Source organism: Aristolochia californica, unplaced genomic scaffold (genome assembly GCF_029961685.1).
Source record: "Aristolochia californica isolate CCGP_79_NKW_82.1479 unplaced genomic scaffold, dmAriCali1.0.hap1 SCAF_16, whole genome shotgun sequence".
NCBI lineage: Eukaryota > Viridiplantae > Streptophyta > Magnoliopsida > Piperales > Aristolochiaceae > Aristolochia > Aristolochia californica.
The window spans coordinates 10,882,341-10,907,656 of NW_027181837.1; the positions used below are offsets into that span (position 1 = coordinate 10,882,341).

General features: G+C 34.8%; 1 pseudogene; it reads right to left on the reverse strand.

Annotated features, from left to right (window-relative positions):
- The window catches only part of LOC137952768 (protein transport protein SEC23 D-like), an 82,489-nt pseudogene extending 57,566 nt beyond the window's left edge, over positions 1–24,923 (reverse strand).
- Positions 24,924–25,316: the final 393 nt, after the last annotated feature.

The following is a 25,316-nucleotide window of genomic DNA, read 5'->3' on the forward strand; positions in this document are numbered from 1 at the left end:
GATTAATTAACCAAATATACATAAAAAGGTACAACAGCGTTGTGACAACCGAGAGCAATGCTTGGCTCAACCGAGGTAGAGGCGTTAGTCAGGGCTTAGCCCTCACCCAGTAGTTTCCAGCCTTATATACCTTTCTGTAATAATGTCTTAAAATAAAGTAGTAAATATGAACAAAAACAAAAATACTCAACACACAATAAAAGTATAAGTATTAAGGTATAAAGAACGATGCCTAATATTATGAAAAGTATAAGCATGAAAGCAATCGTAAGAGAAGGAAAAGATAGTTGTAAAAACTTCCAGAAGGTAGTTCCTAAAATGCTTATGTCTTTTAATGTTCAGTCAGAACACTTAGCCTCCCTCCCTCCCTCCCTCCCTCTAGAAACCAATTCGGAGGGGTACTACTTTAATCTGCTTTAATCTGGAGTATTTTGAGGTGAGTTATTTGGGTTCCTCTAATTACTTGTCTTCTTGGTATAATTATTTGCCAAGGAGTCTCTACAAATCTTCTGTATGAATATAAAGATAAGGTAAAACAGACAAAACTAAAGATTACTAAATTACAGAAGACTATTGTTAAAACTATAAATATAAAAATCATGTATGTAAGGTCCTATCTATGATTCTTGCTAAAATAATACGGAATAAGAATATATCTGAGGCTAAAAGATTATCTACTTGTTCTCGGAGAAAGATAAAATATCCAAATAATTCTAATGCTATTATTACCAAAAACAATATGTAGCTATAAGTTCCTATGATGTTGCACACTAATCTCTTAAGGTATTATACAATAATCCTAAGTTTAAGTAATATATAGGTAATATTCGCTAAACAAATCTCAAAAACTGTTTTATTATCTTATTAATTAACCAATAATACATAAAAAGGTACAGCGGCGTTGTGACCATCGAGAGCAATACTTGGCTCAACTGAGGCAGAGGCATTTTTAGGGCTTAGCCCTCACCTTGTAGTTTCCACCCTTATATACCTTTCTGTAATAACATCTTAAAATACAGTAGTAAATATGAACAAAAACGAAAATACTCAACTCACAATAAAAGCAATAAGTATTAAAGTAACAAGAACGATGCCTAGTATTATGAAAAGTATAAGCATGAAAGCAATCATAAGAGATGAAAAAGATAGTTGTAAAAACTTCCAGAAGGCTCCTAAAACGCTTTTGTCTTTTAATGTTTTTTCAGAACACTTAGCTAGAAGGTAGTTCCTAAAACGCTTCTTTCTTTTAATGTTCTGTCAGAACACTTATCCTCCCTCCCTCCCTGCCTCCCTCCCTCTTGATACCAATTCGGAGGGGTACTACTTTAATCTGCTTTAATCTGGCGTATTTATAGGTGAATTATTTGGGGTTCTTCTAATTACTTGTCTTCTAGGTATAAATATTTACCTAGGAGTCTCTACAAATCTTCTGTTTGAATATAAAGATAAGGTAAAACAGACAAAACTAAAGATAACTAAATTACAGAAGACTATTGTTAAAGCTATAAAGATAAAAATCATGTATCTAAGGTTCTATCTATGATTCAGGCTAAAATATTAAGGAATAAGAATATATTAGAGGCTAAAAGATTATCTAATTGTTCTAGCAGAAATATAAAATATCCAAATAATTCTAATGCTATTATTACCAAGAACAATTTGAAGCTATATGTTCCTATTATATTGCACAATAATCTCTTAAGGTATTATATAATAATCCTAAGTATAAGTAATATATAGGTAATATAAACAAAACAAATCTCAAAAAATGTTTTATTATCTTATTAATTAACCAAATATACATAAAAAGGTAAACGGCATTGTTACAACCGAGAGCAACGCTTGGCTCAACTGAGGCAGAGGCGTTTGTTAGGGCTTAGCCCTCACCCAGTAGTTTCCAGCCTTATATACCTTTCTGTAATAACATCTTAAAATAAAGTAGTAAATATGAAAAAAAACGAAAATACTCAACACACAATAAAAGCAGTAAGTATTAAGGTAACAAGAACGATGCCTAATATTATGAAAAGTATAAGCAAAAAAGCAATCGTAAGAGAAGGAAAAGATAGTCGTAAAAACTTCCAGAAGGTAGTTCCTAAAACGCTTCTGTCTTTTAATGTTCTGTTAGAACACATAGACAGAAGGTAGTTCCTAAAACGCTTCTGTCTTTTAATGTTCTGTCACAACACTTAGCCTCCCTCCCTCCCTCCCTCTCTCTCGATACAGATTCGGAGGGGTACTACTTTAATATGCTTTAATCTGTAGTTAGAGGTGAATTATTTGGTGTTCTTCTAATTACCTGTCCTGTAAGTATAAATATTTGCCTAGGAGTCTCTACAAATCTTCTATATGAATATAGAGATAAGGAAAAATAGACAAAACTAAAGATAACTAAATTACAGACGACTATTGTTAAAGCTTAAAGATAAAAATCATGTATCTAAGGTTCTATCTATGATTCAGGGTAAAATATTAAGGAATAAGAATATATCAGAGCCTAAAAGATTATCTACTTCGTCTGGGAGAAATATAAAATATCCAAATAGTTCTAAAGCTATCATTAGCAAGAACTATATTTAGCTATAAGTTCCTATGATATTGCACAATAATCTCTTAAGGTATTATATAATTATCCTAAGTATATGTAATATATAGGTAATATTCGCAAAACAAATCTCAAAAACTATTTTATTATCTTAGTAATTAACCAAATATACAAAAAAAGGTACAACGGCATTGTGACAACCGAGAGCAACGCTTGGCTCAACTGAGGCAGAGGCGTTTCTCAGAGCTTAGCCCTCGCCTAGTAGTTTCCAGCCTTATATACCTTTCTATAATAACATCTTAAAATAAAGTAGTAAATATGAACAAAAACGAAAATACTCAACACACAATAAAAGCAGTAACTCTTAAGGTAACAAGAACGATGCCTAATATTATGAAAAGTATAAGCATGAAAGAAATCGTAAGAGAAGGAAAAGATAGTTGTAACAACTTCTAGAAGATAGTTCCTAAAACGCTTCTGTCTTTTAATGTTCTGTCAGTACACTTAGCCAGAAGGTAATTCCAAAAACGCTTCTGTCGTTTAATCTTCAGTCAGAACACTTGGCCTCCCTCCCTCCCTCCCTCCCTCTCGATACCAATTCAGAGGGGGTACTACTTTAATCTTCTTTAATCTGGAGTATTTAGAGGTGAATTATTTGGGGTTCTTCTAATTACTTGTCCTCTAGGTATAAATATTTGCATAGGAGTCTCTACAAATCTTCTGTATGAATATGAAGATACGGTAAAACAAACAAAACTAAAAATTTCTAAATTACAGAAGACTTGTTAAAGCTATAAAGATAAAAATCATGTATCAAAGGTTCTACGTATGATTCTGGCTAAAATATTAACGAAAAGGAATATATTAGAGGCTAAAAGATTATCTAATTGTTCTGGAAAAAATATTAAATATCAAAATAATTCTAATGCTACTTTTACAAGGAACAATATGTAGCTATAAGTTCCTATGATATTGCACAATAATATCTGAAGATATTATATAATAATCCTTAGAATAAGTAATATATAGGTAATATTCGCAAAACAAATGTCAAAAACTGTTTTATTATCTGATTGATCAACCAAATATACATAAAAAGGTACAACGGCGTTGTGACAACCGAGAGCAATGCTTGGCTCAACCGAGGTAGAGGCGTTTGTTAGGGCTTAGCCCTCACCCAGTAATTTCCAGCCTTATATACCTTTCTGTAATAACGTCTTAAAATAAAGTAGTAAATATGAACAACAAAAAAAATACTCAACACACAATAAAAGCAGTAAGTATTAAGGTAACAAGAACGATGCCTAATATTATGAAAAGTATAAGCATGAATGCAATCGTAAGAGAAGGAAAAGATAGTTGTAAAAACTTCTAGAAGGTAGTTCCTAAAACGTTTATGTCTTTTAATGTTAGGTCAGAACACTTTGCCTCCATCCCTCCCTCCCTCCCTCTAGATACCAATTCGGAGGGGTACTACTTTAATCTGCTTTAATCTGGAGTATTTAGAGGTGATTTATTTGGGGTTCCTCTAATTACTTGTCTTCAAGGTATAATTATTTACCAAGGAGTCTCTACAAATCTTCTGTATGAATATAAAGATAAGGCAAAACAGAAAAAACTAAAGATAAATAAATTACAGAAGACTATTGTTAAAGCTATAAAGATAAAAATCATGTATCTAAGGTTCTATTTATGATTCTTGCTAAAATATTATGGAATAAGAATATATCAGAGGCTAAAAGATTGTCTACTTGTTCTCGGAGAAAGATAAAATATCCAAATAATTCTAATGCTATTATTACCAAGAACAATATGTAGCTATAAGTTCCTATGATGTTGCACAGTAATCTCTTAAGGTATTATACAATAATGCTAAGTATAAGTAATATATAGGTAATACTCGCTAAACAAATCTCAAAAACTGCTTTATTATCTTATTAATTAACCAATAATACATAAAAAGGTACAGCGGCGTTGTGACAACCAAGAGCAATGCTTGGCTCAACTGAGGCAGAGGCATTTGTCAGGGCTGAGCCCTCACCCAGTAGTTTCCAGCCTTATATACCTTTCTGTAATAACATTTTAAAATAAAGTAGGAAATATGAACTAAAATGAAAATACTCAACTCACAATAAAAGAAATAAGTATTAAGGTAACAAGAACGATGCCGAATATTATGAAAAGTATAAGCATGAAAGAAATCATAAGAGACGGAAAAGATAGTTGTAAAAACTTCCACAAGGTAGTTCCTAAAACGCTTTTGTCTTTTAATGTTCTGTCAGAACACTTAGCCAGAAGGTAGTTCCTAAAACGCTTCTTTCTTTTAATGTTTTGTCAGAACACTTATCCTCCCTCCCTCCCCTCCCTCCCTCCCTCTCGATACCAATTCGGAGGGGTACTACTTTAATATGCTTTAATCTGGAGTAGTTATAGGTGAATTATTTGGGGTTCTTCTAATTACTTGTCCTGTAGGTATAAATATTTGCCTAGGAGTCCCTACAAATCTTCTATATGAATATAGAGATAAGGAAAAACAGACAAAACTAAAGATAACTAAATTACAGACGACTATTGCTAAAGCTATAAAGATAAAAATCATGTGTCTGAGGTTCTGTCAATGATTCAGGCTAAAATATTAAGGAATAAGAATATATCAAAGGCTAAAAGATTATCTACTTGTTCTGGGAGAAAGATAAAATATCCAAATAATTCTAATGCTATTATTACCAAGAAAAATATGTAGTTTTAAGTTCCTATGATGTTGCACAATAATCTCTTAAGGTATTATATAATAATCCTAAGTATAAGTAATATATACGTAATATTCGCAAAACAAATCTCGAAAACTATTTTATGATCTTATTAATGAACCAAATATACATAAAAAGGTACAGGGGTGTTGTGACAACTGAGAGCAGCGCTTGGCTCAACTGAGGCAGAGGCGTTTGTGAGGGCTTAGCCCTCACCCAGTGGTTTCCAGCCTTATATACCTTTCTGTAATAACGTCTTAAAATCAAGTAGTAAATATGAACAAAAACAAAAAATACTCAACACACAATAAAAGTAGTAAGTATTAAGGTAACATGAATGATGCCTAATATTATGAAAAGTATAAGCATGAAAGCAATCGTAAGAGAAGGAAAAGATAGTTGTAAAAACTTTCAAAAGGTAGTTCCTCAAACGCTACAGTCTTTTAATCTTCTGTCAGACACAACACTTAGCCTCCCTCCCTCCCTTCCTCTCTCCCTCCCTCGGGGTACTACTTTAATCTGCTTTAATCTGGAGTATTTAGAGGTGAATTATTGGGGGTTCTTCTAATTACTTGTCTTCTAGGTATAAATATTTGCCTAGGAGTCTCTACAAATCTTCTGTATCAATATAAAGATAAGGTAAAATAGACAAAACTAAAGATAACTAAATTACAGAAGACAATTGTTAAAGCTATAAAGATAAAAATCAAGTATCTATGGTTCTATCTATGATTCTGGCTAAAATATTAAGGAATAAGAATATATCAGAGGCTAAAAGATTATCTAATTGTTCTAGGAGAAATATAAAATATCCAAATAATTCCAATGCTATCATTACCAAGAACAATACGTAGCTATAAGTTCCTACGATATTGCACAATAATCTCTTAAGGTATAATAAAATAATCCTAAGTATAAGTAATATATAGGTCATATTCGCAAAAAAATCTCAAAAATTGTTTTATTATCTTATTAATTAACCAAATATGAATAAAAAGGCACAGCGGCGTTGTGACAATCGAGACAACGCTTGGCTCAACTGAGGTAGAGGCGTTTGTCAGGGCTTAGCCCGCACCCAGTAGTTTCCAGTCTTATATTCCTTTCTGTAATAACGACTTAAAATAAAGTAGTAAATGTGAACAAAAACGAAAATACTCAACACACAATAAAAGCAGTAAGTATTAAGGTATCAAGAACGATGCCTAATATTGTGAAAAGTATAAGCATGAAAGCAATCTAAGAGAAGGAAAAGATAGATGTAAAAACTTCAAGAAGGTAGTTCCTAAAATACTTCTGTCTTTTAATATTCTGTCAGACAGAACACTTGACCTCCCTCCCTCCCTCCCTCCCTCCCAAGGGGTACTTCTTTAATCTGCTTTAATCTAGAGTATTTAGAGGTGAATCTTTTGGGGTTCTTTTTGTTACTTGTCTTCTAGGTATAAATATTTTCCAAGGAGTCTCTACAAATCTTATGTATAAAAATAAAGATGAGGTAAAACAGACAAAACTAAAGATAACTAAATTACAGAAGACTATTGTTAAAGCTATGAAGATAAAAATCATGTATCTAAGGTTCTATATATGATTCTGGCAAAAATATTAAGGAATAAGAATATATCAGAGGCTAAAAGATTATCTAATTGTTCTGGGAGAAATAAAAAATATTCAAATAATTCTAATACTATTATTACCAAGAACAATATGTAGCTATAAGTTCCTATGATATTGCACAATAATCTCTGAAGGTATTATATAATAATCCTAAGTATAAGTAATATATAGGTAATATTCGCAAAACAAATATCAAAAACTATTTTATTATCATATTAATTAACCAAATATACATAAAAAGGTACAGCGGCTTTGTGACAACCGAGAGCAACGCTTGGCTCAACTGAGGCAGAGGCGTTTGTCAAGGCTTAGCCCTCACCCTGTAGTTTCCAGCCTTATATACGTTTTTGTAATAACGTCTTAAAATAAAGTTGTAAATATGAACAAAAACGAAAATACTCAACACACAATAAAATCAGTAAGTATTAAGGTAACAAGAATGATGACAAATATTAAGAATAGTATAAGCAAGAAAGCAATCGTAAGAGAAGGAAAAGATAATTGTAAAAGCTTCCATAAGGTACTTCCTAAAACGCTTCTATCATTTAATCTTCTATCAGAACACTTAGCCAGAAGGTAGTTCCTAAAACGCTTCTGTCTTTCAATGTTCTGTCAGAACACTTAGCCTCCCTCCCTCCCTCCCTCCCTCCCTCCCTCTAGATACCAATTCGGAGGGGTACTACTTTAATCTGGTTTAATCTGGAGTATTTAGAGGTGAATTATTTGGGGTTCTTCTAATTACTTGTCGTCTAGGTATGAATATTTGCCTAGGAGTCTGTACAAATCTTCTGTACGAATATAAAGATAAGGTAAAACAGACAAAACTAAAGATAACTAATTTACAGAAGACTGTTGATAAAGCTATAAAGATAAAAATCATGTATCTAAGGTTCTATCTAAGATTCAGGCTAAAATATTAAGGAATAAGAATAAATCAGTGGCTAAAAGATTATCTACTTGTTCTGGGAGAAATATAAAATATTCAAATAATTCTAATGCTATTATTACCGAGAATGTAGCTATAAGTTCCTCTGAAATTGCACAATAATCTCTTATGGTATTATTTAATAATCCTAAGTATAAGTAATATATAGGTAATATTCTCAAAACAAATCTATAAAACTGTTTGATTATCTTATTAATTAACCAAATATACATAAAAAGGTACACCGGCGTTGTGACAACCGAGAGCAACGCTAGGCTCAACTGAGGCAGAGCCGTTTTCAGAGCTTAGCCCTCACCCAGTAGTTTCAAGCCTTACATACCTTTATGTAATAACGTCTTAAAATAAAGTAGTAAATATCAACAAAAATGAAAACACTCAACGTACAATAAAAGCAGTAAGTATTAAGGTAACAAGAACGATGCCTAATATTATGAAAAGTATAAGCATGAAAGCAATCATAAAAGAAGGAAAAGATATTTGTAAAAACTTCCAGAAGGTAGTTCCTAAAATGCTTATGTCTTCTAATGTTCTATCAGAGAGAATACTTAGCCTCCCTCCCTCTCTCCCTCCCTCCCGAGGGTTACTACTTTAATTTGCTTTAATCTGGAGTATTTAGAGGTGAATTATTTGGGGTTCTTCTAATTACTTGTCTTCTAGGTATAAATATTTGCCTAGGTGTCTCTACAAATCTTCTGTAAGAATATAAAGATAAGGTAAAATAGACAAAACTAAAGATAACTAAATTACAGAAGACTATTGTTAAAGCTATAAAGATAAAAATCATGTATCTAAGGTTCTATCAATGATTCAAGCTAAAATATTAAGGAATACGAATATATCAGAGGCTAAAAGATTATCTAATTGTTCTAGGAGACATATAAAATATCCAAATAATTCTAGTGCTATTATAACCAAGAACAATATGTAGCTATAAGTTCCTCTGATATTGCACAATAATCTTTTAAGGTATAATATAATAATCCTAAGTATAGGTAATATATAGGTAATATTCGCAAAACAAATCTCAAAAACTGTTTTATTATCTTATTAATTAACAAAATATACATAAAAAGGTACAGCGGCGTTGTGACAACCGAGAGCAACGCTTGGCTCAACTGAGGTAGAGGCGTTTGTCAGAGCTTTGCCCTGACCCAGTAGTTTTCAGCCTTATATACCTGTCTATAATAACGTCTTAAAACAAAGTAGTAAATATGAAAAAAAAATGAAAATGCTCAACAAACAATAAAAGCAGTAAGTATTAATGTAACAAGAACGATGCCTAATATTATTTAAAGTATAAGCATGAAAGCAATCGCTAGAGAAGGAAAAGATAGTTGCAAAAACTTCCAGAAGGTAGTTCCTAAAACGCTTCTATCTTTTAATGTTCTGTCAGATAGAACACTTAGCCTCCCTCTCTGCTTCGCTCCCTCCCGAGGGGTACTCCTTTAATCTACTTTAATCTGGAGTATTTAGAGGTGAATTATTTGGGGTTCTTCTAATTACTTGTCTTCTACGTATACATATTTTCCTTGGAGTCTCTACAAATCTTCTGTATGAATATAAAGATGAGATAAAACATACAAAACTAAAGATAACTAAATTACAGATGACTATTGTTAAAGCTATAAAGATAAAAATCATGTATCTAAGGTTCTATCTATGATTCTGGCTAAAATATTAAGGAATAAGAATATATCAGAGGCTTAAAGATTATCTAATTGTTCTGGGAGAAATATAAAATATTCAAATAATTCTAATACTATTATTGTTCCTATGATATTGCACAATAATCTCTTAAGGTATTATATAATAATCCTAAGTATAAGTAATATATAGGTAATATTCGCAAAACAAATATCAAAAACTGTTTTATTATCTTGTTAATTATCCAAATATACATAAAAAGGTACAACGGCATTGTGACAACCGAGAGCTACGCTAGGCTCAACAGAGGCAGAGGCGTTTGTCAAGGCTTAGCCCTCACCCAGTAGTTTCCAGCCTTATATACCTTTCTGTAATAACGTCTTAAAATAAAGTAGTAAATATGAACAAAAACGAAAAATACTCAAAACACAATAAAAGCAGTAAGTATTGAGGTAACAAGAACGATGACTAATATTAAGAAAAGTATAAGCATGAAAGCAATCGTAAGAGAAGGAAAAGATAGTTGTAAAAACTTCCATAAGGTAGTTCCTAAAACGCTTCTATCGTTTAATGTTCTGTCAGAACACTTAGCAAAAAGGTAGTTCCAAAAACGCTTTGGTCTTTTAATGTTCTGTTAGAACACTTAGCCTCCTCCCTCCCTCCCTCCCTCCCTCCCCTCTAGATACCAATTCGGAGGGGTACTACTTTAATCTTGTTTAATCTGGAGTATTTAGAGGTGAATTTTTTGGGGTTCTTCTAATTACTTGTCTTCTAGGTATAAATATTTGCCTAGGAGTCTCTACAAATCTTCTGTATGAATATAAAGATAAGGTAAAACAGACAAAACAAAAGATAATAAATTACAGAAGACTATTGTTAAAGCTATGAAGATAAAAATCATGTATCTAAGGTTCTATCTATGATTCTGGCTATAATATTGAGGAATAAGAATATATCCGAGGCTAAAAGATTATCTAATTGTTCTGGGACAAATATAAAATATCCAAATAATTCTAATGGTATTATTACCAAGAACAATATGTAGCTATAAGTTCCTATGATATTGCACAATAATCTCTTAAGGTATTATATAATAATCCTAAGTATAAGTAATATATAGGTAATATTCGCAAAACAAATCTCAAAAACTGTTTTATTATCTTATTAATTAACCAAATATACATAAAAAGGTATAGTGGCATTGTGACAACCGAGAGTAATGCTTGGCTCAACTGAGGCAAAGGCGTTTGTCAGGGCTTAGCCCTCACCCAGTAGTTTCCAGCCTTATATACCTTTTTGTAACAACGTCTTAAAATAAAGTAGTAAATATGAACAAAAACGAAAATACTCAACACACAATAAAAGAAGTAAGTATTAAGGTAACAAGAACGATGACTAATATTATGAAAAGTATAAGCATGAAAGCAATCGTAAGAGAAGGAAAAGATAGTTGTAAAAACTTCTATAAGGTAGTTCCTAAAACGCTTCTATTGTTTAATGTTCTGTCAGAACACTTAGCCAGAAGGTAGATACTAAAAAGCTTCTGTCTTTTAATGTTCTGTCAAAACACTTAGCCTCCCTTCCTCCCTCCCTCCCTCCCTCAAGATACCAATTCGGAGGGGTACTACTTTAATTTGCTTTAATCTGGAGTATTTAGAGGCTAAAATATTATCTACTTGTTTTGGGAGAAATATAAAATATCCAAATAATTCTAATGCTATTATTACCAAGAATGTAGCTATAAGTTCCTATGATATTGCACAATAATCTTTGAAGGTATTATCTAATAATCCTAAGTATAAGTAATATATAGGTAATATTCGCAAAACAAATCTCAAAAACTATTTTGTTATTTTATTAATTAACCAAATATACATAAAAAGGTACAACGGCATTGTGACAACCGAGAGCAACGCTTGGCTCAACTGAGGCAGAGACGTTTGTCAGGGCTTAGCCCTCACCTAGTAGTTTCCGGCCTTATATACCTTTCTGTAATAACGTCTTAAAATAAAGTAGTAAATATCAACAAAAACGAAAATACTCAATATACAATAAAAGCAGTAAGTATTAAGGTAACAAGAACAATGCCTAATATTATGAAAAATATAAGCATGAAAGCAATCGTAAGAGAAGGAATAGATAGTTGTAAAAACTTCCAGAAGGTACTACCTAAAACGCTTCTGTGCTTTAATGTTCTGTTAGACAGAACACTAAGCCTCACTCCCTCCCTCTCTCCCTTCCGAGGGGTACTAGTTTAATCTGCTTTAATTTGGAGCATTTAGAGGTTAATTATTTGGGGTTCTTCTAATTACTTGTCTTCTAGGTATAAATATTTGCCTAGGTGTCTATACAAATCTTCTGTATGAATATAAAGATAAGGTAAAACAGACAAAACTAAAGATAACTAAATTACAGAAGAATGTTGTTAAAGCTATAAAGATAAAAATCATGTATCTAAGGTTCTATCTATGATTCTGGCTAAAATATTAAGGAATAAAAATATATCAGAGGTTAAAAGATTATCTAATTGTTCTGGGAGAAATATAAAATATCCAAATAATTCTATTACTACTATTACCAAGAACAATATGTAGATATAAGTTCCTATGATATTGCACAATAATCTTTTAAGGTATTATATAATAATCCTAAGTATAAGTAATATATAGGTAATATTCGCAAAACAAATCTCAAAAACTGTTTTATTATCTTATTAATTAACCAAATATACATAAAAAGGTACAGCGGCGTTGTGACAAATGAGAGCAACGCTTGGCTCAACTGAGGCAGAGGCATTCGTCAGGGCTTAGCTCTCACCCAGTAGTTTCCAGCCTTATATACCTTTTTATAATAACGTCTTAAAATAAAGTTGTAAATATGAACAAAAACGAAAATACTAAACACACAATAAAATCTGTTAGTATTAAGGGAAAGAGAACGATGGGTAATATTATGAAAAGTATAAGCATGAAAGCAATCGTAAGAGAAGGAAAAGATAGTTGTAAAAACTTCCAGAAGGCAGTTCCTTAAACGCTTCTGTCTTTTAATGTTTTGTCAGAACACTTAGCCAGAAGGTAGTTCCTAAAACGCTTCTGTCATTTATTGTTCTGTCAGAACACTTAGCCTCCCTCCCTCCCTCCCTCCCTCTAGATACCAAATCGGAGGAGTACTACTTTAATCTACTTTAATCTGGAGTATTTAGAGGTGAATTATTTGGGGTTCTTCTAATTACTTGTCCTCTAGGTATAAATATTTGCCTTGGAGTCTCTACAAATCTTCTGTATGAATATAAAGATAAGGTAAAACAGACAAAACTAAAGATAAATAAATTACAGAAGACTATTGTTAAAGCTATAAAGGTAAAAATCATGTATCTAAGGTTCTATCTATGATTCTGGCTAAAATATTAAGGAATAAGAATATATCAGAGGCTAAAAGATTATCTAATTGTTATGGGAGAAATATAAAATATCCAAATAATTCTAATGCTATTATTACCAAGAACAATATGTAGCTATAAGTTCCTATGATATTGCACAATAATCTCTTAAGGTGTTATATAATATTCCTAAGTATAAGTAATATATAGATAATATTCGCAAAACAAATCTCAAAAACTATTTTATTATCTTATTAATTAACCAAATATACATAAAAATGTACTGCAGCGTTGTGACAACCGAGAACAACGCTTGGCTCAACTGAGGCAGAGGCATTTGTCAGGGCTTAGCCCTCACCCAGTAGTTTCCAGCCTTATATATCTTTCTGTAATAACGTCTTAAAATAAAGTAGTAAATATGAAAAAAAACGAAAATACTCAACACACAATAAAAGCAGTAAGTATTAAGGTAACAAGAAAGTTGCATAATATTATGAAAAGTATAACCATGAAAGCAATCGTAAGAGAAGGAAAAGATAGTTGTAAAAACTTCCAGAAGGTAGTTCCTAAAACGCTTTTGTCTTTTAATGTTCTATCAGACAGAACACTTAGCTAACACTTGCCCTAAAAGATAGACCATTAATTCTAAAGATAATTTTAAAAAGGACATTGCAAACAAGGAGTAAGAGAACCATTGTTATGAAGAATAAAATTAAGAGCTAAAATGAAGTCTACTTTGAGTTTGAGATCTCTAACCCATGTTAAAGTTAAATGATAAGATCCAGAAAAAGTTGAACAGTTGGTAAAGAACTGAATTTTGCCTTCATCAAAATAGGTTGTATATGGGTTATGGGTACTATCTACCTGTTGGATAAACACTTGTTTATTGGTTTTCTTAAGGAACTAAGGAGAAATTAATCTTTTATAGATAATACATTTGGTACAGCCGGAATCTACTAAAGCATCTAACACGAGGGATTGTGTGTTAGGGAAAATAATCTTTGCTCTAACAAGGATACTGGAAAAAGATTTATCTTGGTTACATACGTAGGAAGTTTCTGGTTCGTCTAATCCTACAGTGATACAATCATAAGAATCTTTTTCTATTGTATCTAATCTATGTTTGAGAAGAGTTCTTTCTGCCTCACAGTTTTCTATTTTTCTGGCCATAATTTCCAATTTAGTATTGTATACCTTATTATGATTAGGGGATTCTACATGTTCAATACCTAAGAGTTTTAAGCAAGGAATATAAGCTTCTAGGAAACATTGAGTGCATTTTTCTCTTTGTTGCTGACTAGGATACTAGGAGCATTTAAACCAGGGGTTACTGTCTAAACCAGTATTCCAGAACCAGGTATGGGTACATTCTGTTACTGTATCCATAAGGTCAAGGTTTTCTTCAATATTAAGGTCTAGAACATTACTAACAGGTAAACTTTGTTAACAAAATTATAAGGGTTGAATCCTAGGCCCATTAAATGACCAAATTCTTCTGGATTACTTCTTTTTTAGCTTTCCCATGAAGCTTTAACGCTTTCTCCTAGGAGTGTTTCTAAGTACCTATACATTTCTTCTACATCTTGGGATGAAAAGTTCTGGATATAATCTGATACTACTTGGTTTTTCCAAAGGTCTAATACAGTTGTCCATTCTTGAGGATCATGGGCTGAATGATTAAGAATTTTTCCTTTGCCCTTTTCCTGAAAAGTTATAGGTCTTTCTATTTCTTTTCTTTTTCCCTTTGGATGTATTTTTCTATCCAAATTTATGGGTTCACTATAAGGAATCCTAGGCATGTTGCCTGAATAATGTACTTCTCTAGGTGGAGGTCTTGGATACGTAGTGTAACTACTTCCGGGAATATTAGTAGAAATTTCTTCATCCATATATTCTTTGATACTTAAGGTTTCATCTTCTTTTGGTTCTAAAGGCATTTTTCCTATTCTAATGTTCATTTCACTGTCGTAATACAAGTATTCCTCTTCTTTTATCCTCTTGTTTTTTATCAGATCTTCTTCCAGGTGAAGAAGTTCTCTTTCTACCAGTTTTAATTCTAGTTCCTTAGGATATATTATTTCATCTGTTTCTAATTCAATATTAACTAAATCATAGTTCTCACTGGAGACTGATTCAGTGTCCTCTGTATTTTTCTGTTCGTAGCTATTAAATTAAACATGATACTTTCTTCGGGACTAATTATTTTTTTTCTCTAAATTTAAGATTCCATTCTAGTCCTACCAAAATATTTGGAGAATATTTAATAGGTTTAAGTAATTTGATTCCTTTATTACCTATTACATTTACTACATCATCTACCTTAACTTTAAACCTGGTGGTACTAGAACTAGTCCATCTTCCTAAGAATCCAATACATAATAATAGATTATTTCCTACAAAGGATTCATATCCTTTTGTTTGGAGGCATCTACATTTACCTCAAACAGCTTGTTGAAATCAGCAAGGTGCAGCACTGGTTCAGCCACCATGGTGTCCTTTAGCCGTTGGAATGCTCTTTGGCATGAGTCCGTCCATTGCCACTTTTGGTCTTTCTTGAGAAGGTCGGTCAAGGGGGCTCAATCCCTCCATTGTTCACCTCAGTTTGAGCAGCATTGAGGAAACTCTTTCTAAGTCACATATGAAACAATGGACCTTCTTTTTCTGTTTATCCCCTCGTTTCTTCTCTTCTGGCCTAGCCTTTGCGTCCTTTGCCCATGACTTCTTCTCCCCTTTCTCCTTCTTCTTAAAATTCGTTATACCATTGTTATTTTCCTTAGGCACTTTGTTAGCCGAATAATTCTTTCTCTCATATTCGGTTAACTTTTCAGCAGTAGATAAAGCTAAAGCTAATGTCTTTACATCTCGTGGGCTGAGCAAGAATTGAGAAGACGGGAAGTAAAGACATTAGCTTCAGCTTTATCTACTACTGAAAAGTTAACCGAATATGAGAGAAAGAATTATTCGGCTAACAAAGTGCCTAAGGAAAATAACAATGGTATCACGAATTTTAAGAAGAAGGAGAAAGGGGAGAAGAAGTCATGGGCAAAGGACGCCAAGGCTAGGCCGAAAGAGAAGAAACAAGGGGACAAACAGAAAAAGAAGGTTCATTGTTTCATATGCGAGGGATTGTCTTAGAAAGAGGTTCATCAATGCTTCTCAAACTGAGGTGAACAAAGGAGGGGTTGGGCTCCTTAACACTTCTCCATGTTGTTGTCCATACAAAGGAGGAGAAGGCTGATCCACTTCCGGTAAGACCCCCAAGAGAACTTCTTTTTATCTCTCTAACACTTGTTGGATGTACTGTTAGAGCAGTGGTGGACACTGGCACCACCCACAACTTCCTTTCGGAGGAGGAGGCTAGAAGCCTAAATATACGAGGAGAGAAAGATAGGAGCAAAATGAAAGCTATAAATTCTGCTACTCGAGAAGTCCAAGGCATTGCCGAGAACGTCCCGATGGAGATAGGCAAGTGGGTTGGATTTCTGAATTTTACTATTGTTGTCATGGATGATTTCAATGTGATTTTGGGAATGGAATTTTTCACGGTTTGTAAGGCATTTGTAATGCCGCATGTTGGGGTAGTGGGGATTATGGGTGAGCAAAGTCCTTGTACTATTTCTGAACAAGACAATAAAGATGTAACAAAAGAGGACTTAATGCTATCAGCCCTCCAGCTTAAGAAAGGTCTTAACCAGGGCCGCTCTACTTACATTGCTTTTATTTGTGCTATAGAGTTGGTAGAGGTCATGCCTACCCCTAAATAGATACAAGCCGTACAGTATGAATATAGAGATGTCATGCCTGAACAACTTCCAGCGAGGTTACCACCTAGGAGAGGGGTGGACCATCGCATAGAGCTTGAGCCCGGAGCAAGAAAGCCAGCACAAGCACCATACCGAATGGTGCCCAAAGAGTTGGATGAACTGCGAAGACAACTCAGTGAGCTGTTGGACGTTGGGTTCATAAGGCCTAGCAAAGCACCTTATGGGGCCCCTATACTATTTCAGACTAAGAAGGATGGAAGTATGAGACTGTGCATCGATTGTAGGGCGCTCAACAAGGTAACTATAAAGAATAAGGACCCTATTCTTCTTATTGCAGATCTCTATGATCTGTTGAAAGAGGCGCAAGTTTTCTCCAAATTAGATTTTCGAAGTGGTTATTAGCAAGTCCGGATTGCTGAAGGAGACGAGGGGAAGACTACTTGTGTAACCAGATATGGGGCTTACGAATTCATGGTTATGCCCTTTGGCCTAACCAATGCACCTGCAACATTTTGCACTCTCATGAGCGAGGTATTTTCTGAATAATTGGACAAGTTTGTCGTTGTTTATTTGGATGACATCATGGTGTACAACAAGAGTATGGACGAGCACAAGAAACACCTTCGAAAGGTGTTCAAAATGTTGAGAAATAATCAGCTGTATGTCAAGGAGAAGTGCTCCTTTGGGTTGCAAGAGGTATCCTTTCTTGGACATTGGATAGAGGGAGGACAGATATGGATGGACAGCGAGAAGGTGGAGGTTGTGCGTGATTGGTCGATCCCTTCCAAGGTGCGTGAGCCAAAGTCTATCATTGAAAGAGAGATGCAAAGGTCATAGATAATTTTCTATGGCAAGTGGAGCAGTATTTTCATGCAAGCAAGTTGTCGGACGAGCAAGCTAAGGTTAGTACTGCTGCTATGTTCTTATCTAATGATGCTATTCTCTGGTGGAGAAGATGCATGGGAGATGAGCAAGAGGGAGAGGACGCCGTCCACACTTTGGTCGATTTCAAGAGGCAACTGCGGAGGCAATTCTTTCCGAAAGATGTCGAGTACCAAGCAAGGAAGGAACTTCATGCATTGATGCAGAAAGGCACCATTAGAGAATATGTACTGTCCTTCACTTCCCCTATGCTTTGTATCTCATATATGTCAGATGAAGATTGTCTCTTTTCCTTTCTTGTTGGCTTACGTCCATAGGCTGAGCAAGAATTGAGAAGATGGGAAGTAAAGACATTAGCTTCAGTTTTATCTACTGCTGAAAAGTTAACCGAATATGAGAGAAAGAATGATTCGGCTAACAAAGTGTATAAGGAAAATAACAATGGTAAAATGAATTTTAAGAAAAAGGAGCAAATCAAGGGATTTGAATGGAGGATCAAATCAAGGAGATTTGATAAGGGAGGATCTCTGCTCTCATTGGACGGAAGCATGACAGAAGGGAGGGGTTGAAGCCTATAAATACCAAGGCATTCAACCCTTGTAGATTCATTCAGCATAGACGAGAGGGAGAGCTTTTGTAGAGTGCTGGCCTTCCAACTTGAACTGCCACTCCCTGTAATCTTCTCTAGTATTAATACAAGGTTACTTTCTCTTCCTATTCCATTATCTTTCTATCTTTTCATTGCTCGTGCTTCATTTGAGAGGAAGGAGTTTGCAACGTTGATCTAAGGGGTGAGAGGTTGTACTATCTTTGACGAATTGAAGGTAGGTCATCACAGGAGTTGGAGTTCCGCTAGCCTAAGTGAGTTTAGGCTCAGGTTACCTCATGACAAACTGGGTGGGGGGCCTTGTACCTACCTCGGCGAAGTCTCGAAATGGCAGTGGAAGCAGATGCAGGCCAAAAAAGCCAAACAGCTCCTAAAGGCCCGTCTTTGCCGTGAGTGCCACATTTACGAAATGAGGCAAAGGGCAGAACTTAGAGCCACAGTTTATATGCTTGAGCCACCGTGGGAGGTTGTTGAGCAAGCCCCAACTCTCTTTTCCATCAAAGCCAACGAGCAGTTGAAGGCTTTGGCTAACAGGTCTCAGTTTTCTTGAGGCTACAATATGTGGTTGGAGCGGGATTAGACTAAGCTTTTTCATAACCAAGACTGGCTCCTTTCCGCGAGGTTTTTTCCTAAAGGGGCATCAAACCGTACGGTATTATTGACAGTGTTGGGGGCACCAGTTATTCAAAAATGACGGATGTTGAGGAAGATTTACCCAAGAAGAGGAATGGGACTAAAAGATCGATTCTCTTGTTTGGATGCCCATGAAAAATAAGAGAGAAAAAAAAAGAGAAATGAGGTTTCTCTTGTTTGGATGCACAAGGATAATGGAAAAGAAAAGAAAAGAAAAGAAAAGAAAAGAGAGCATGCATATTACCAACCACAAGTAATATGCATGCTCAGATTTTTAGGGAAGTTTCGTATTTCAGTCCTTCCTCAACCTATTTCCGCCATGTTCCATCTTCCGCGCTTTCAATCTCTTCATCACACAACCGTATTTAGGCATTGCTAACCTGGGCGTTGCAGACGAAAGTAACGGAATATATGTCAGCCATAGGTAAGCTCATTTCTCCCATTTGATCTCCTTCATCCTTATTCTGTCCATGCAATGTAGTACAGAATTTATGCAATACAAATTATTTTGAGATCCTTTATGAGTTATAGATCTAGTCATATTTTGTTTCTTAATAACTCTGACATGCAAGATTATCTCTATTTGTTTTCCATACTTTTAGGATTTTTTGAACTTAATATTAAATATGTATTTTATGGAAAGTTTTAAATGTAGGTTAAAGTTCAAACCCGACTCGAGCTTGAGCTCAAATTTGGTTAAAATTCTTGGCCTTGAGCTCGATTCCAATTTTAGTCTCAAAGCTAAGCTTGAGCTCGAACTCAAGTTCAAAGTATTCAAATCAAGCAAAGCTGGAACATATACAGGTTCGAGTTTGGCTAGGCTCAAGAGAGTGGGAAATGGATATAAAAGTCACATTTTGTATATAGGTCATGTTTTTATATAAGTTACATTGGCATAATATTATGCAGTGTTTATAAAATATTTTATTCAGAGTTTATAGACAATTTTATGTAGAGTTTATGTACAAAGGTCATGCCCAATTTTAAGTAAAATTTATGCATAATTTTATGCACAGTTTATTTGACTTGTATTTTATGCAAAGTTTTAAATGTAGGTTGGAGCTTGAACCATGCTCAAGCTCAATTCCAATTTTAAGCTTAAGGCTGGGCTTGGCTCTAGCTTGAGTTTGAAGTATTTAAATCAAGCCCAGCTTGAACATATGCAGATTCAAACTCGGCTCGACTCGACTCGATGCCACCCCTAGGCACTGCACGTATAGGCTGGGCACATACGGACTAGTGCCTGAACACCAAAGCATGGAGGCAAGTCAGATTAGTGGCAGCCAAATTTTTTTTTAATGATGATAAACTTATTTCAAAGAAAGGGAAGATACATCAAGGGAGACCTCCCCTAACAATAAGAGATTGAAGGGGGGACCTAGGCACACAAATCAGCAACTGAAATGGCTGATCTAAGTATATGAGACAAAGTACAAGAAGTGGTGGATACAATATCCAAAATATCAAGAAAAATCTGCCAGTGACGCCACAGGGGGAAGGATGAGGTGGAACACCATCTGATGACGACCTTGGAGTCTCCCTCCATGATAAGGAGACCACTAAAGCGATCCTTAAAAATACACAAGCCATGAAGGAGACCAGAGAGCTCAGCAATGGTCGAGTCATCAATTCCGAGAGGGCCACAGTAAGAGAGTATGGCAGTGGCGCCCGGATCAAAAATCAAACCGCCAAAACCATCCAAACCCGGGTTCCCAAAGGCGCTACCATCAAAATTCAGCTTATAGTGGTTCCTAAACGTTTCTAGTCATGTGGGCCATGGGGTGTTAGCTGGGGCGGTTGTACATGAGGAGGCATGCGCCAAGAAGCACATGACCATTCGAAGGGGCATGTGGCCAGCAATTTCCCCAACTATATATAGGGGGGCTGGATGCGTGCCAATCAATCAGACATTGACATAGAGACTCAAAGGAGCGCTCGAATATCTTGTATGTAGACAGATTTGTGTATATGAGAAAACGTTTATTGTGTACCAACTATTTGTATGCAAGGGAGGCTGACTAGTGTGGGTTATCCCAAGGACGCAACTAGGCCGACACAGGTAAGTAAATTCAACTTTCCACTGCATAACTGAACCCATGCAACACCTAAGCTCTAACATTACAAGCATGATCTTTTCACAGTATGGCACCCCATGAATGAATGAGCAGGCCAAATCGTCTCACCAAAATGGATTTAAAAAAAATGATCCCTATTAAAAAAATATTTTCTGAGTAATTAAGAGTGAATTTTACTCTTCAATGCAGATGAATAGTTAATGTCATTCTTCATCATTTAAAAAAAAATGTCATTCTTCAGTCATTCAAGACAAGTGCTTCCACGTTCATTCACAACAACAAAAAAAAAGTATGATTTCTCAAAATGATGGATATAAGCAAATCAACTTACATGTCCTGAGGAAGTGTAGAGTCATCAGTATTAGAGTACAGAAACAGTCAGCCGCCACTCTCAATGCTAAGGAATTTTAATGAAGCTAAGTCTGTATATTCATTGGTAACAGCAAATATGTCCACACAAACCCCCGATTGAACAGCAACAGCTGCCTATGCAAAGTCATCATGGGTTATTTTTCCAAAGATCTGTAGATTCTACAAAACTCAACCATTTCAGCACTTGGGTGTATATAGAGGCATAAGGCAATTTACCAGTTCTTTGTAGAAGGGTATATGCTCAGGAAGCAGTGCACACAGTCTGCATCCTCTCCTTTACTGGCATATTGGTCACCATAACGCCTTGTATCTAATTGACTGGCTCCATAATCAGGACGACCGACAAAAATGTAAAAACCCTAGCTGCAATCAATTTTTGACCCACATAAATATCTAATAAACAAATGCTAATAGTCACTAATGCAGTCGTTTTTGGAGCCACATAACCAATAAACGAATGTTTATAAATACTAATACAATTAGTACAGTCAATTTTAAGAAAACAAAATTCAGAAAGGTAAATTGACACAAGATATTCTTCCAGGCCCCTCTTGTCGCCCTTGAGAGGAAATACTCCACTCAAGGAAAAGAACATGTTATTACTTGGTAAGAGGAAGTATCCAAAAAAATTGTGACCAATGCTTTTCCAGGAAACCGATAATCAACAAATGAAAAACCAATTCTTTCAATTGGCAACATTTAACTCATTTCCAACCATTATAGTTTCACAAGACATAATTAATAGAATTAACATATACTTTTCATAGTGAGGGATAAAGACAATCCTAGATTCAAAGCAGAAATCTTCAAAAATATGAATAGAAAAACAAGGAATGACTCTCTAGATTTATCCCTCACAATAAGTTCCATGCATATGACTAATGAACATCAATGGGAAAAGAACAATGAAAATACTCAACTTTTTTAAAGGGAGAGCATCCAGCAATAAGGGGTACATGCCATTTTTTCAATAATGAAAAATATTTTATTAGAAAAAAATTAATGATAGATTTTAGTTGAAAGAATAAGTCTACCCATAAGGAAAACAGAACCAGATATATCTTGTGCATGAAAAAGAGGAAGACATCAAACATGGATGACACACTTTGGTGGTAGTAACTGCAAGGATGTTTGATGATCTAAATCTGGTGCCACCAGATGTCAATAAGTTGAAAGATTAACCGAAATTTCCTCAGAGCACTACTCCATCCTCAATGGGAATCAGAAGCCTTTTCTCATCCAAGGATGGAGGCTTTGCAATAATGACCACTTCCTAAGAAACAAAATGTCATTCTGTAAATCCATTTACAGGTAATATGCATTTACTTGATTTTCAACAAACATCACTAAATAATTAGAACAAAGATGACTATAAAAGAAACATATGTTAATTTATTTTGGTCCATGATAATGTAAAAGAAGCACAGGGAAGTAAGAATTGGACTTTACCATACCCAGTGCAAATGTATTTCCGTTTCTCATCCAAGGTAGTTAATTAGAGCCTCCATTGCAGCTCCAAAACCTCTGCCACCTAATAATATAGCATCAAGTCCTTGTCTAGCAGCTATAGTTCTTTCCCATGAAGTTGTAGGTTTCAGTGTTTCCAAGGCTGCAGCTATTCAATCTTTGCAAGTATCTACCCATTGGAGAATGAACCAAACCTTCACTAAAATCCATTTTCCATTTGATTGTAGTGTTGGTAGAGATTCTTTTTTTTTTTTTAACAATTTGAAGTGAAGGGTATGTTGACATTGTCCATCATAAACATACAGGAGCCAAGAAAGAAAACAATGGCATGGCATCTTCAAGCTCAAAGGGCAATGAAGCATTTGTATCTGGGGGAATGAAGACATTTTTGACAACTGGTATGGGTCCTTGCACATCGTATAAGCCTATCTTATGACTGAATGTAACAAGCCCAAACAGAGAACCCGGCCCAAGTGCTACAAATGTAAAAGGTAATTGGCATTAAAACATTATCATAAACAAGAATAATAATTACCAATGCAACCACAGATGTGTGAAAAGCTGAGGGTGATCTTCTAAAATATTGATCACCTTATGAAGGCCAATACTGAGATAAACAATTGCCCACCTTCTAAAGCAGCCAGTAGCTCACTTTTGCTCAACTCCAAAAACTCCTCAGATGCTGCATTTATGTTCAGAAGTACAACAAAAAACTAGTAAGTGAATTCTAGCACAATGTAAGGGATAGAGCATGTTGAGAACTTAAAATTTTTATATCACTAATAAATGTGCAAAATAATTAATACAGTTTTGAGCCTCATGCCAACTCATCATGTTGAACTTGTAGAAGACAAGATTTATGATTATAATTCCGCCTCCATGTACTATCCATGAATGATAACCATGAACACAAGATTACCCTCATCATCTTGCTTTTGCATAACAGCCGCAAACAACTTTTAGATGGGCTTTTGAGACATCTTTGAGAAAGTTTTGCTGACTATGATCCATTTAGAAAAAATAAAAAAGGTTAGAAGAACTGTAATGCAATACCATAATGGATGTAGGGTCATAAATATTTAGTGGATGAGCATTCAAGTGATTGAACTATACAATGTTCCTGAAACATGAACAGTATCTTTAATGAAGTACCCATTTGTTAATGCTTGATGACACCAAAAAATAAAAAAGAAGAATGCCAATTATCTTTTCTCCCATCTTTAGGCAACATTTGGCTCCTAACAGGTAACGTAATACAGGAAATGATTGGACAAAATGCAGCTTGACTGAACTAGTTTCATCAATTACATATGTTACCATTACTCCGTCTGGACACAACACTCCAAAGTGGGAATAAAGAATTCGTCATTTATCTTGGCTGGATAAATATGTAATCATGCCAACGCTGTTTACCAAAATAAATTTTACATGATACAATAAATATATTTGAATACTCAGATACTTCGAGTGCATAACTAGTACCATTGTACAAGTCAATACAGATTCGACAAGGAAAACACATACAAACATAGCAACATAATCACCTCAATACATGAGCCATTTTATCAGTAAACCATGGTTAAACATTTAACAGTAACAAAAAAAGACACCCCTACAACAATTACACCTTGATCTTGGAAATACAAACTCTATATAAGGTACTAATAAGCACTTTCGAAAAAAAGCAATCTGCAGTAGTAACATCGATAAAGATAAAATATAGCAAAGTTCGCATATGAAATGAAGGGTATGATCACAAAGACTATCGAATATTACATGCAAGATCCAATGCTACAACATAAACCGGCCGAGCCTTCACAGCTTCCTCACCGTCATCTGGTAAGATCAAACGCTATTAGACTTAAATTGTCACAGCTAAATGATCTAGTAAAACTCGGGTTCAATTATAATAAAACGGAACTCTACCAGGTAGCTCGAGATCTATGAAGGAAGACCACATTTCTGCACATAACTCTGATCGAGAGTAACGAGCGATTGTTTTTAACCCATTAAGAGTGCCACAGAGAGAACAAGTCCAAGCCCATTGTTCGAGCTCACAGTAGGAATTGAAATAAGCCCAACAATTATCGCAGCGAGGAACAAGGTTACCGTTGGACCCGGAAATAGGGGGGTTACCAAGCTCGTCAACTGAAGAAAATGGGGTAACGGTGACTCCCCAAGGAAGGTCGAAGGCTTCCTGTGCATTGGGATCAGTGGGGAAAAAAGATAATGTCGCCCTAACCGCCATTGACGAGAATACAGCAGCAGATTTGCAGAGTCACGAGGTCGATAAAAACCCAAATAATGAGGGAGAAAAAAAACACACAGACTTCTTACCCTGCTTGGCTCGATTCGTCTAAACCAGCGATCTAGTAAACGTCGTTATAGCTGGTCCGGCCAAAGAAAAAGCGGGTTAATTCAGAGGGGAAAGCATGGGTCGGGTTTTGAGAACCCGAACCCCAACTCGGAAACCCGAACGGTTTAGAAATAAAACATTATCCATTGTCTCATTCCCAAGTCAACCTAGTAATTCTCTAATTAAAATATATTTTTAAGATAAAAATAATTAAAGAATACAATGCATAAAATTATTATACAATGTAAAAATATAAATAATAAAAAATAAAAAAATAAATAAGTT